Here is a 10,856-nt window from a genome sequence, read left to right as displayed (position 1 = left end):
AGGCACATTTTGGGGGTAAACTATATTTTCGAGCTTCTGTTGCATGCCCAATGGCGTTGGTGCGGCATCGGTGGCTAAGCTTTCAGTACCGATATAGGTGGTTGTTTAAGCAAAAGGAGGGGCCACGATATTCCTCCTACTATGCCCTCTTAATTATGGCTTGTGTGACCCAACCAAGTGAAAAATCATGCAAATACGAAGGCCAAATCTTAGTTAACGCCCAAGTGTCAAAAGTGGAGGCTGCGCCGGCACGCAAGCAAGTTGGGTCGGCCCAGTACGCTTCGTTGCATGCATCACTGTAGTTTTTTTTTTCTATTGTGTGTTTGTTTTGTTGTTTTGTTTTTTCCTTTCTGGTTTTTATTTCTTTGTTTCTTTATCTTTCAGTTTTTCTTCTGGTTTGTTTTTTCTCTTGGTTTTTTTTGCACTTCTCCATTTTCAGCTATACCATAAAGTTTTTTTTTCAATATTCGATGATTTTTTTTCCAGGTACTCACGGAACATTTTTGATAAACTTTTTAAAAATTTCATAACAAGGAACTTTTTTTATGTATGGTGAATTATTTTAACATACAATGAATACTTTTAAAATACAAACTAAAATCCTTTTAAATGTATGGCGAGCTATTTTTAATATACACTAAACATTTCATTAGGGCAGCCCCAGTGCATGTAGCTCCCGCTTGCGCAGGGTCTGGGGAAGGGTCCGACCACTTTGGGTCTATTGTACGCAGCCTTTCCCTACATTTCTGCAAGAGACTGTTTCCAGGACATGCATTAAATTTTTTTCATAAACACACATCGAACATATTTTCAGAAAAAATGATGAGGGAAAAACCAAAGAGAAGAACACCCAACAAGCAGTTTTCCGAAGAAAAAATATATTTGAAAAAAACCCGCTCAGGTGAGCTCGCTAGAGTGGGCTGGCCCATTTTTCGATCGCTTGCAGGCGTCAGCTGGAGTATTTGACGCCAATAGGAGGACTCAATGCAAAGGTCAAACAAATAAACAACCTACTCTTTCCTACTTACTAGTAATCGAGCACGTGCAAACGCACGTTGTCGTCGTGGCAAAAAACATGCCCTTATAGGGTATATATACACCACCCAATGTTTACTTCCATAAAATATGTATAATATGATATTTATCATGATAAAATATCACAAGAATTTTGAGCTCATTGTCAGCATTATCAATAGAAATTATGCGATATCTGTAACTTCTCATACCTATATATTATACATGAGAAAATATTTCTTACATTGATTTTAAACCATGTATCGCTATAATGTTGAAACATATGAATACCAGTTAAAGTAATAACTTTGGAAACTCTCACCCTCTAATCTCAGTGATCATGCCATGGTCTCTTGACACATTTCCACATAAATGACAGGCAACACACATAATTGTTGTGTGAAGTGAGGTCTGATTATGCTCAAAACGCGCACCTTTATGACCATGAATATAATGACAGTAGACACCTCCTCATAGAATCATGGTGCAGTATAATTAATCTATTGTCTCCGTAGTACACTATTCATGTGCAATGGCTTCGATAAAAAAAAGTCTAATATAAAATCATGGGGAAACACTATAATCATTAAATATAAAAGGGAGAAAAATAATATACTTGTGTGGATGACATGGCATTTCACATTTGAGCAAGCAGTATAATCTTTGTTAACAGGGTCACCCTCACCAGATCGAGAAGAAGATGCACCCGGTTGATATAGATATGAGATACACCGGTTTCTGTACAAAAAAGCAAATGCAAATTACAGACAATCGACAACAAATGATACATGCACCTTCTTTAGAGTATATATATATATATCTAATTCTCTGTAAGTTCACATCTATAATTTTTATACATGATTGCAGTCCCTGTATTTTCTAGCTCTGTTTTTCTCATATGAGCCATTTCCTCATATTGCCAATAAAATAGCAGCTCCTGCTACTTTCATGGAAAAAAGGACTTGCACATACATGCAAATCAGAATGGATAGAGCATGGTTAAATATGGTACCAGTGACATTGAAGTGGTTACGTATTCGTAAGGCTGCTTAATTCCTACCAAGAGAACTGATACACACAGATCAGAGCATGGTCAATTTCTACCATCAGTCATAGCACATCATAGGCCAGCTTGAGGCAAGAATTTGGATCAGATGAAACACAAGTATGGAGAAACAACTAAAACAGTCAAACTATCCACCCTTTACATACATACATATATTCTTCAACCACATAATCTGCTATCAATGTAATGTCAAAAAAGGAATATTCTGATCAATATTTTTTTCAATTATAGATGGTGAACCAGGAAAGGTGCATCATGTACCTTAAAAGTGAGTTCACAAAATGTATCGTGTATGTTCAATTAAGAGTAACCTTTGATTCTGAATAAAATCCCCATAGTGTGCCACTACTTATTACACAAACATGTGTGTCTAGATGATTTGAAAATACATAATGGATGCCGGAGTTATGGCAGTCAATCGAAAGAAATATAAAATGCAGTGGTTGCCTGCAATTTACCATTCCACTGGAACCATGTCGTCATGCACTATGTGGCACTATCCACAAACAATTCAAAAGGACATGAAATAGCCAGTTCAACCAAAGAAGGATTGTGCAAAGTAGAGTGAGAAGAGTACCCAAGTTTCTTCCCGATTAAATAATTCACATAAATTTTCATGATTAAATTGATGAACAATTCAGATCAAGAAAATAACATCAAATGTTCTTGTTGATTACATAAATCAACCATTCAGAAGAGAGTGAACGTAATTTGGTACTCCAGGTTGATACTGTTGGAATATTAGGCAAGTTCATGATTAATTCCAGTAAATAATTCATGACTAGAAGAAATACTAGCATGCAATAATCTAGCAAACTAGAAGAACAGCAAGACATGCATAACAGCAGCAAGCACGTAACAATAGCTGTAGAAGCAGACATGAACAAAGGATGTTGGACGTACTGATCGTTAGCTATTATGGGTGCGACAGTGTTGATGACGATGTTGGCGACGATCTGCTGCTGACGGCGATGAATACGACGATGAGTAGCACCGCCCGACTTGGACGGAAGACGACCCGTGATGACGAATTTGAGCAGTCGCGCACAGCGCTTCCCAAAAACCTAATTCGTCCTCTTCCAGTGCAGGATCGCAAAGACGAACGGTTCCGGAGACCTGCTCTCCCACGCACCGATGCACGCCGACGTTTGGGATGGAGTAGACTACGATGGCGGCGCAAGTTGTGAGATGAGGCAAAACCCTAGGTATTTTTCGGTGTGTCTCTGGCCGCAGCCGGTAGCTGTATATATATTAGGACCAGAGGCGGTATTGTGTCGCGACCACAATCCCAAACCGACTCGGTTTCTAATTCGTATACTTACCGGACAAGAAATCAAAAACTTGTCTGCCAAGACATAAAAAATAAAACGGCAAAAGGAAGCTGCGCTCCTACAAGGAGACGGACCGGATTTCGGCGGACCATTCACGCGCATGTCGCATGTACGCGCCGCCCCGCCCCGGCCAGGCCAGGCCAGGCGAGGCGAGCAAGCGCGCGCGTGTGGTTTTCCCTTTCTCTTCTCACACACCACTTAGAGTGGTAGAGAGAACCCACTATATAAAGAGGTCCAACTCTTCTTCAACTTCCAAGGTGGGACTAAACTTAGCACCACCACTTGCCATTTTACACATGGGCTTTGAGATTTCAGAATTGCTATGGGCCTAGCCCATTAATTCTAACAATCCCCCACCAGATCTCAAATACCCATTTAGAGATTTGCCTTCTCTCACCACTTGTTTAATATACCAGTGTTTCAGTAGAGACTGTTAAGTTGAACTTCTGCCTAGAACTTTAAGCTACATCCATTCACAACTTGACAATGGACTATGCCTTGAATTGCTAGTTTTGTGTGAACAGGTTTTACTCAAAATCTTAACCAGTACCTGACCGCCAGTAGACTACCCCGCGGTTTGGAGCTTATACGTCATACTCCCTGGTCTCTTCGTGAGTTTACTAGAGATCACCCAAATCTCATAGACTGCGACGTTTACAGTCAGAACTCATATAGGTGTGTTCTTTCAAGACTGCTCTGTAGGACAGCATCTTTGCTAATTATAGCCAATAGAACCACATTAAGGCATGTTGCCGACCTGCCTTACAGATCTGAGCCTTACAGCTCTGAGAGTTTTGCATCTTCACTTGGAGACGATCATAAGTTATTACTCTCCTCAGTTAACCAATAGCTTGTTCTTCCCAGATCCTAATTCACGGGATCTCCGATCACAAAGGTTGGGTTACTACTATGGTGTAACATCTATGGGTCTCATGCCCATCTCCCTCGATGCAATATCTATCACATTTCGTGATAGTCCCTTTGTAAAGGGATCTGCCAGGTTTTTGTCTGTTTGTATATACGTAACAGTTATTACTCCGGAGTTTCTCAACTTCCTGACAGACTTCAAACGTCTTTCCACGTGTCTTGATGACTTTGCATTATCTTTAGAATTGTTCACTTTAGCGATAACCGTTTGGTTATCACAATTCATAAGAATAGCCGGTACAGGTTTTTCAACAACCGGCAAGTCCATCAAGAGCTCACGCAGCCATTCTGCCTCAACAGTAGCTGTGTCCAAAGCAGTTAATTCTGCTTCCATAGTTGACCTCGTCAATATGGTTTACTTACAAGACCTCCATGGCACTGCGCCACCACCATGAGTAAATACATACCCACTTGTTGCGTAAAGTACATCAACATCGGAGATCCAATTTGAATCACTATATCCTTCTAGCACGGCAGGGTGCCCTGAATAAGTAATTCCGTAACTCATAGTACCTCTCAGATAGCGCAAGACCCTTTCTAGTGCATGCCAATGATCATCACCCGGGTTGGACATGAACCTACTCAGTTTGCTCACAGCAAAAGAGATATCTGGTCTTGTAGCGCTAGCTAAGTACATGAGTGAACCGACAATTTGAGAGTATCTTAATTGATCTCTCGTTTCTTTCTTGTTCTTTCTGAGTGTCACGCTGGGATCATAAGGTGTTGGAGAAGGCTTGCTTTCCATAAAACCGAATCGGTTCAAGACCTTCTCAACATAGTGAGATTGCGTTAATGTAATCCCACTCTCATCCTTAATAAGTTTGATGTTTAGAATTACATCGGCTTCTCCCAGATCTTTCATGTCAAAACTTTTTGATAGAAAAGACTTGACCTCATTAATTGCATTAATGTTTGTACCAAATATCAGTATGTCGTCCACATACAAACATAATATGACACTATTGCCCCCACCATGGCGATAGTAAACACACCTATCAGCCTCGTTAATGACAAATCCTGCAGAAGTTAAAGTTCTTTCAAACTTCTCATGCCATTGCTTAGGTGCCTGTTTCAGACCATACAAAGATTTTAACAACTTGCACACCTTTCTCTCTTCACCCTTTACCACAAACCCGTCGGGCTGATCCATATAGATCTCTTCTTCCAACTCTCCATTGAGAAAAGCTGTCTTTACATCCATTTGATGAATGATAAGACCATAAGAGGCAGCCAAGGAAAGTAACACTCGAATGGTGGTCATTCTAGCAACGGGTGAATAGGTGTCAAAGTAATCTTCGCCTTCTTTCTGAGTGTAGCCCTTGGCCACTAGCCGCGCCTTGTACTTATCAATAGTACCATCAGGCTTTAGCTTCTTTTTGAACACCCACTTACAGCCCACAGGTTTACAACCATATGGTCTATCAGTTAGTTCCCAAGTTCCATTAGAAAGAATTGAGTCCATCTCATTATGAACAGCTTCTTTCCAATCATCTATATCCGGAGATGCATATGCTTCTGCAGTCGTCTTGGGTGTGTCGTCCACAAGGTATACAATGAAATCATCACCAAATGATTTTGCAATCCTTTGTCTCTTGTTCCTTCTAGGAACTTCATTGTTATCCTTCTCAAGGACTTCCTCATGTGATTGTTCAAAATATTCATCAGTTGTACTAGATTCAGGAATTATCTCAGAAGAAAATCTAGCAATGCTATGCATATCTTTCATAGGAAATATGTTCTCAAAAAATGTTGCATCACGAGATTCCATTATAGTATCAACATGCATATCAGGTATTTCAGATTTTACCACTAAAAACCTATAAGCAATGCTCCGTTGAGCATATCCTAGAAAGACACAATCCACTGTCTTTGGTCCAAGTTTGCGTTTCTTAGGAATAGGAATATTGACCTTTGCCAAACATCCCCAAGTGCGCAAATAAGAAAGTGATGGTTTTCTCCCAACCCACTCCTCATAAGGGGTTTTCTCTTTATTATTGTTGGGAACTCTATTCAGGACATGACATGAAGTCAATAGAGCCTCCCCCCACCATGCCTTAGATAAACCAGCAGTGTCTAACATGGCATTCACCAAGTCAGTCAATGTGCGGTTTTTCCTCTCGGTCACTCCATTTGATTGAGGTGAATAGGGAGGCGTCCTCTCATGAATAATACCATGTTCCTCACAAAATTCATCAAAAACTTTTGGAAAATACTCTCCACCACGATCGGACCTAAGACGCTTGATCTTTCTCTCTAGTTGATTTTCAACTTCAGCTTTATAGATTTTAAAGTAGTCTAATGCTTCATCTTTAGTTTGCAACAAATAAACATAGCAAAATCTAGTCGCATCATCAATCAAAGTCATGAAATATCTCTTTCCACCTTTTGTCAACACACCATTCATCTCACAAAGATCAGAATGTATGAGTTCTAGAGGTGCCAAGTTTCTCTCCTCGGCAGCCTTATGAGGCTTTCGAGGTTGCTTAGATTGCACACAACTATGGCACTTAGAACCTTTGGCAACTGTGAAGTTCGGAATTAAACTCATGCTGGATAGCCGAGACATTAAACCAAAATTAATATGACATAAACGAGAGTGCCAAATAGTTGCATCATCATTAACACTAGCACAAATTTGGTTTATTGACTTATTGCAAAAATCTGAAAGAGAAAAGCGGAACAAGCCTCCGCACTCATAGCCTTTTCCTCCAAATCTTGACACGATTACTTTATTGGACTCTAAAACTACCTTAAAACCATCTCGACATAGAAGGGAGCCGCTAACTAGATTCTTGTTCATAGTAGGGACATGCTGCACGTTCCTTAGTTGCACGATCTTTCCCGAAGTAAACTTCAGATCCACCGTGCCAATGCCACGAACAGAAGCATGTGACCCATTCCCCATTAGGATGGAAGAATCCCTTGCGACCTGATAAGAAGTAAACAGGGAGATGTCAGCACACACATGAACGTTAGCACCCGAATCAATCCACCACGAAGATGATTGAAATACTGAAAGCACAATAGGTAAATTACCATACCCATCAGTATTGCTAGCGGTCACCATGTTGACAGTCTTGGAGCTCGTTTTCCCTCTGCGGTCTGCACGTTCAGGGCATTCCTTGGAAAAGTGTCCAGGCTTCCCACAGGCGTAGCACTCTAGCTCAGCCTTGTTGAACTTCTTCTTCTTGAAGGTAGTAGTCTTGGTAGGCTTGTTGGAAACAGGTTTGTTCTTCCCTTTGTTCTTGTTCTGTGGGTACCTCTGCACCATGTTAGCATTAGGCTGAACCTCACCTCCTTTTTCAGTGGTATCTTTAGCCCGAGCTTTTTCTTCAACATCAAGAGATGCAATCAGATTTTCAACTGATATCTCCTGTCTCTTATGCTTCAGAGTTGTGGCGAAATTCCTCCATGAAGGAGGCAACTTTGCAATTATGCACCCAGCCATGAATTTGTCGGGTAGAACACATTTAAGGAGTTCAAGTTCCTTCACAATGCACTGTATCTCATGAGCTTGTTCAACCACAGAACGGTTATTCACCATCTTGTAGTCATGAAAACTCTCCATGATGTACAGTTCACTGCCTGCATCTGTTGCACCGAATTTTGCATTCAGTGCATCCCACAGAATTTTTCCGTCGTTTATGTGCATGTACACATCACACAGACGGTCAGCAAGAACACTCAGAATGCATCCCACAAACATAGTATTGGCTTCCTGGAATTTTCTCCGATCTTCGTCGGTCATTCCCTCTGGAGCACCAACACTAGCGTGGAAAACTTTCAGAGCAGTAAGCCAGAGCATGGTCTTCACCTGCCACCTCTTAAAGTGCACACCGGTAAACTTATCCGGCCTCAGTGCATCAGCGAATCCAGCCATAGTTAACTCAGGAAATTGCCTATAATTAGGTTTTTGGATTGTTGGAATATTAGGCAAGTTCATGATTAATTCCAGTAAATAATTCATGACTAGAAGAAATACTAGCATGCAATAATCTAGCAAACTAGAAGAACAGCAAGACATGCATAACAGCAGCAAGCACGTAACAATAGCTGTAGAAGCAGACATGAACAAAGGATGTTGGACGTACTGATCGTTAGCTATTATGGGTGCGACAGTGTTGATGACGATGTTGGCGACGATCTGCTGCTGACGGCGATGAATACGACGATGAGTAGCACCGCCCGACTTGGACGGAAGACGACCCGTGATGATGAATTTGAGCAGTCGCGCACAGCGCTTCCTAAAAACCTAATTCGTCCTCTCCCGGTGCAGGATCGCAAAGACGAACGGTTCCGGAGACCTGCTCTCCCACGCGCCGATGCACGCCGGCGTTTGGGATGGAGTAGACTACGATGGCGGCGCAAGTTGTGAGATGAGGCAAAACCCTAGGTATTTTTCGGTGTGTCTCTGGCCGCAGCCGGTAGCTGTATATATATTAGGACCAGAGGCGGTACTGTGTCGCGACCACAATCCCAAACCGACTCGGTTTCTAATTCGTATACTTACCGGACAAGAAATCAAAAACTTGTCTGCCAAGACATAAAAAATAAAACGACAAAAGGAAGCTGCGCTCCTACAAGGAGACGGACCGGATTTCGGCGAACCATTCACGCGCATGTCGCATGTACGCGCCGCCCCGCCCCGCCCCGGCCCGGCCCGGCCAGGCCAGGCCAGGCCAGGCGAGGCGAGGCGAGGCGAGCGAGCGCACGCTTGTGGTTTTCCCTTTCTCTTCTCACACACCACTTAGAGTGGTAGAGAGAACCCACTATATAAAGAGGTCCAACTCTTCTTCAACTTCCAAGGTGGGACTAAACTTAGCACCACCACTTGCCATTTTACACATGGGCTTTGAGATTTCAGAATTGCTATGGGCCTAGCCCATTAATTCTAACAGATACTGGCGAAGAGAGTAATTTCAGTATCTTGGTCATCCAGGTTTGATTGCGTCATTGTTTTATAAATAGAAAATTTGGTTTATCTGAGGGGACTACATTGCTGATATATATGCTGAACATCAGCCGGCACAGCAGTAACGCAATCATTATGTCACAATGCTCATTCGGCCATTCCCCTCCGATGGACACAACCCAAGCACACAATTATTCACAAGGTTTCTGCATCTATGTCTAATCCAAAGTAACCTAGTAGTAATAAATCAATTAAATTCCCATCACCATGCCAAAGCACCAAGAGTCACCTTCATCCTACGCATGGAACTGCAGCAACAGATCCATGGCAGTACCCCGCCGCAGTTGCACGTCCAGCGCCGGCTCGGTGGTGGCCTCCGGTCCCACGCCAGCCCCACTCGAACGGGGACCGAGGATCTGTGAGGAGTAAGATATATGGATCGATCTAAGGTAGCTCTCTGAAGTAGTAGCTTATACAGATCTCGGTACACGAATTTGGGAGTTCTTGCAAGAAAGGAAACTAGGTAGCTAAGGAACTAGGGTTGCCGCCGCCGGTTCACCCTTGATCCTCTGGATGGAGAGCGCTTCGTCTGGGAAGGGTTTTGTAGGGGCGCTCGGGCTTCAGTTGGCCCATTCCGGCCCAACATTGCGCGGGTTGGGCCTCCTGACCCGTTGGTGAAGCGTAGTGGCGATGGAGCCACTGCCTGGTGGAGCCGGTCCGCCTGGGCTGCTAACATCCCCCTCTCCTTGAGACACGGCTTGCCCCCAAGCCGTCGAGTGCGGGAAGTGATCCTCCAGGGCGGCCTTGTCTTCCCAAGTATCGCCCATGCTTGTCAGGTTAGACCGGCGAACCAGGACCTGTTCGACACTGAGTTGCGCCTCTTTTGCCATCTGGTTCGAAGGATCTTGACAGGAGTAGCCAAATCGTCAGTATTGATTGGAAGTTCAGAGTTTACTTGAGTACCTGGGAGGAGCGCCTTGTGCAGCTGAGACACATGGAATACAGGATGCATCGCAGCTGTTGGAGGGGGTTGCAGTTCGTATGCTACGTCGTTGATCTTGCGAATAATGGGAAAGGGCCCAAAAAACTTGAAGGACAGCTTATGGTTGGCCCTCGGAGCAACTGATGTTTGAATGTACGGTTGCAATTTCAGGAATACCTGATCGCCCACTTTGAATTGACGAAACGAGCGCTTCTTATCAGCTTGAGCCTTCATGCACTGTCTAGCTCGGTGAAGGTGTTGCTGAATGAGGTTCTGAGTGACCTGTCTTTCTTCCATCCAGGTTTGTAGGGAAGGAACAGAGGCCTTGGAGTTTGCTGTGATGCCCTAGTGGCGTGGCTCGTGCCCATAAAGTGCCTTGAAAGGAGACATGCCAATTGCAGAATGAGGAGAAGAATTGTACCAAAACTGGGCCAATGGAATCCAGAAGCTCCAGCGCCGTGGACATGCATGTGTAAAACAGCGGAGGAATGTTTCAATGCATTGATTGACCCTCTCGGTTTGGCCGTCCGTTTGCGGGTGGTTGGCCGTGCTCAGGCGCAGCTCTGTGCCAGCGTACTGAAAAAGCTCCTTCCAGAAGTGGCTTGTGAAGACAGGGTCGCGGTC

At 43.4% G+C, this 10,856-nt stretch overlaps 1 long non-coding RNA gene across 1 annotated transcript in view; it reads right to left on the bottom strand.

The window, feature by feature from the left end:
* The window catches only part of LOC119272331, an 11,434-nt gene extending 1,625 nt beyond the window's left edge, over nt 1-9,809 (bottom strand). Inside the window, exons 1-2 of the long non-coding RNA XR_005134735.1 lie at nt 9,540-9,809; nt 1,700-1,752 (exon numbers count right to left, since the gene is read on the bottom strand). This is a non-coding gene — a long non-coding RNA (uncharacterized LOC119272331). The remainder of the gene's footprint in view (nt 1-1,699; nt 1,753-9,539) is intronic.
* Between the last annotated feature and the right edge of the window lie 1,047 nt (nt 9,810-10,856).

Source organism: Triticum dicoccoides, chromosome 3A, assembly GCF_002162155.2.
Source record: "Triticum dicoccoides isolate Atlit2015 ecotype Zavitan chromosome 3A, WEW_v2.0, whole genome shotgun sequence".
Lineage (NCBI taxonomy): Eukaryota > Viridiplantae > Streptophyta > Magnoliopsida > Poales > Poaceae > Triticum > Triticum dicoccoides.
This window is presented reverse-complemented; position numbering and strand designations above follow the sequence as displayed.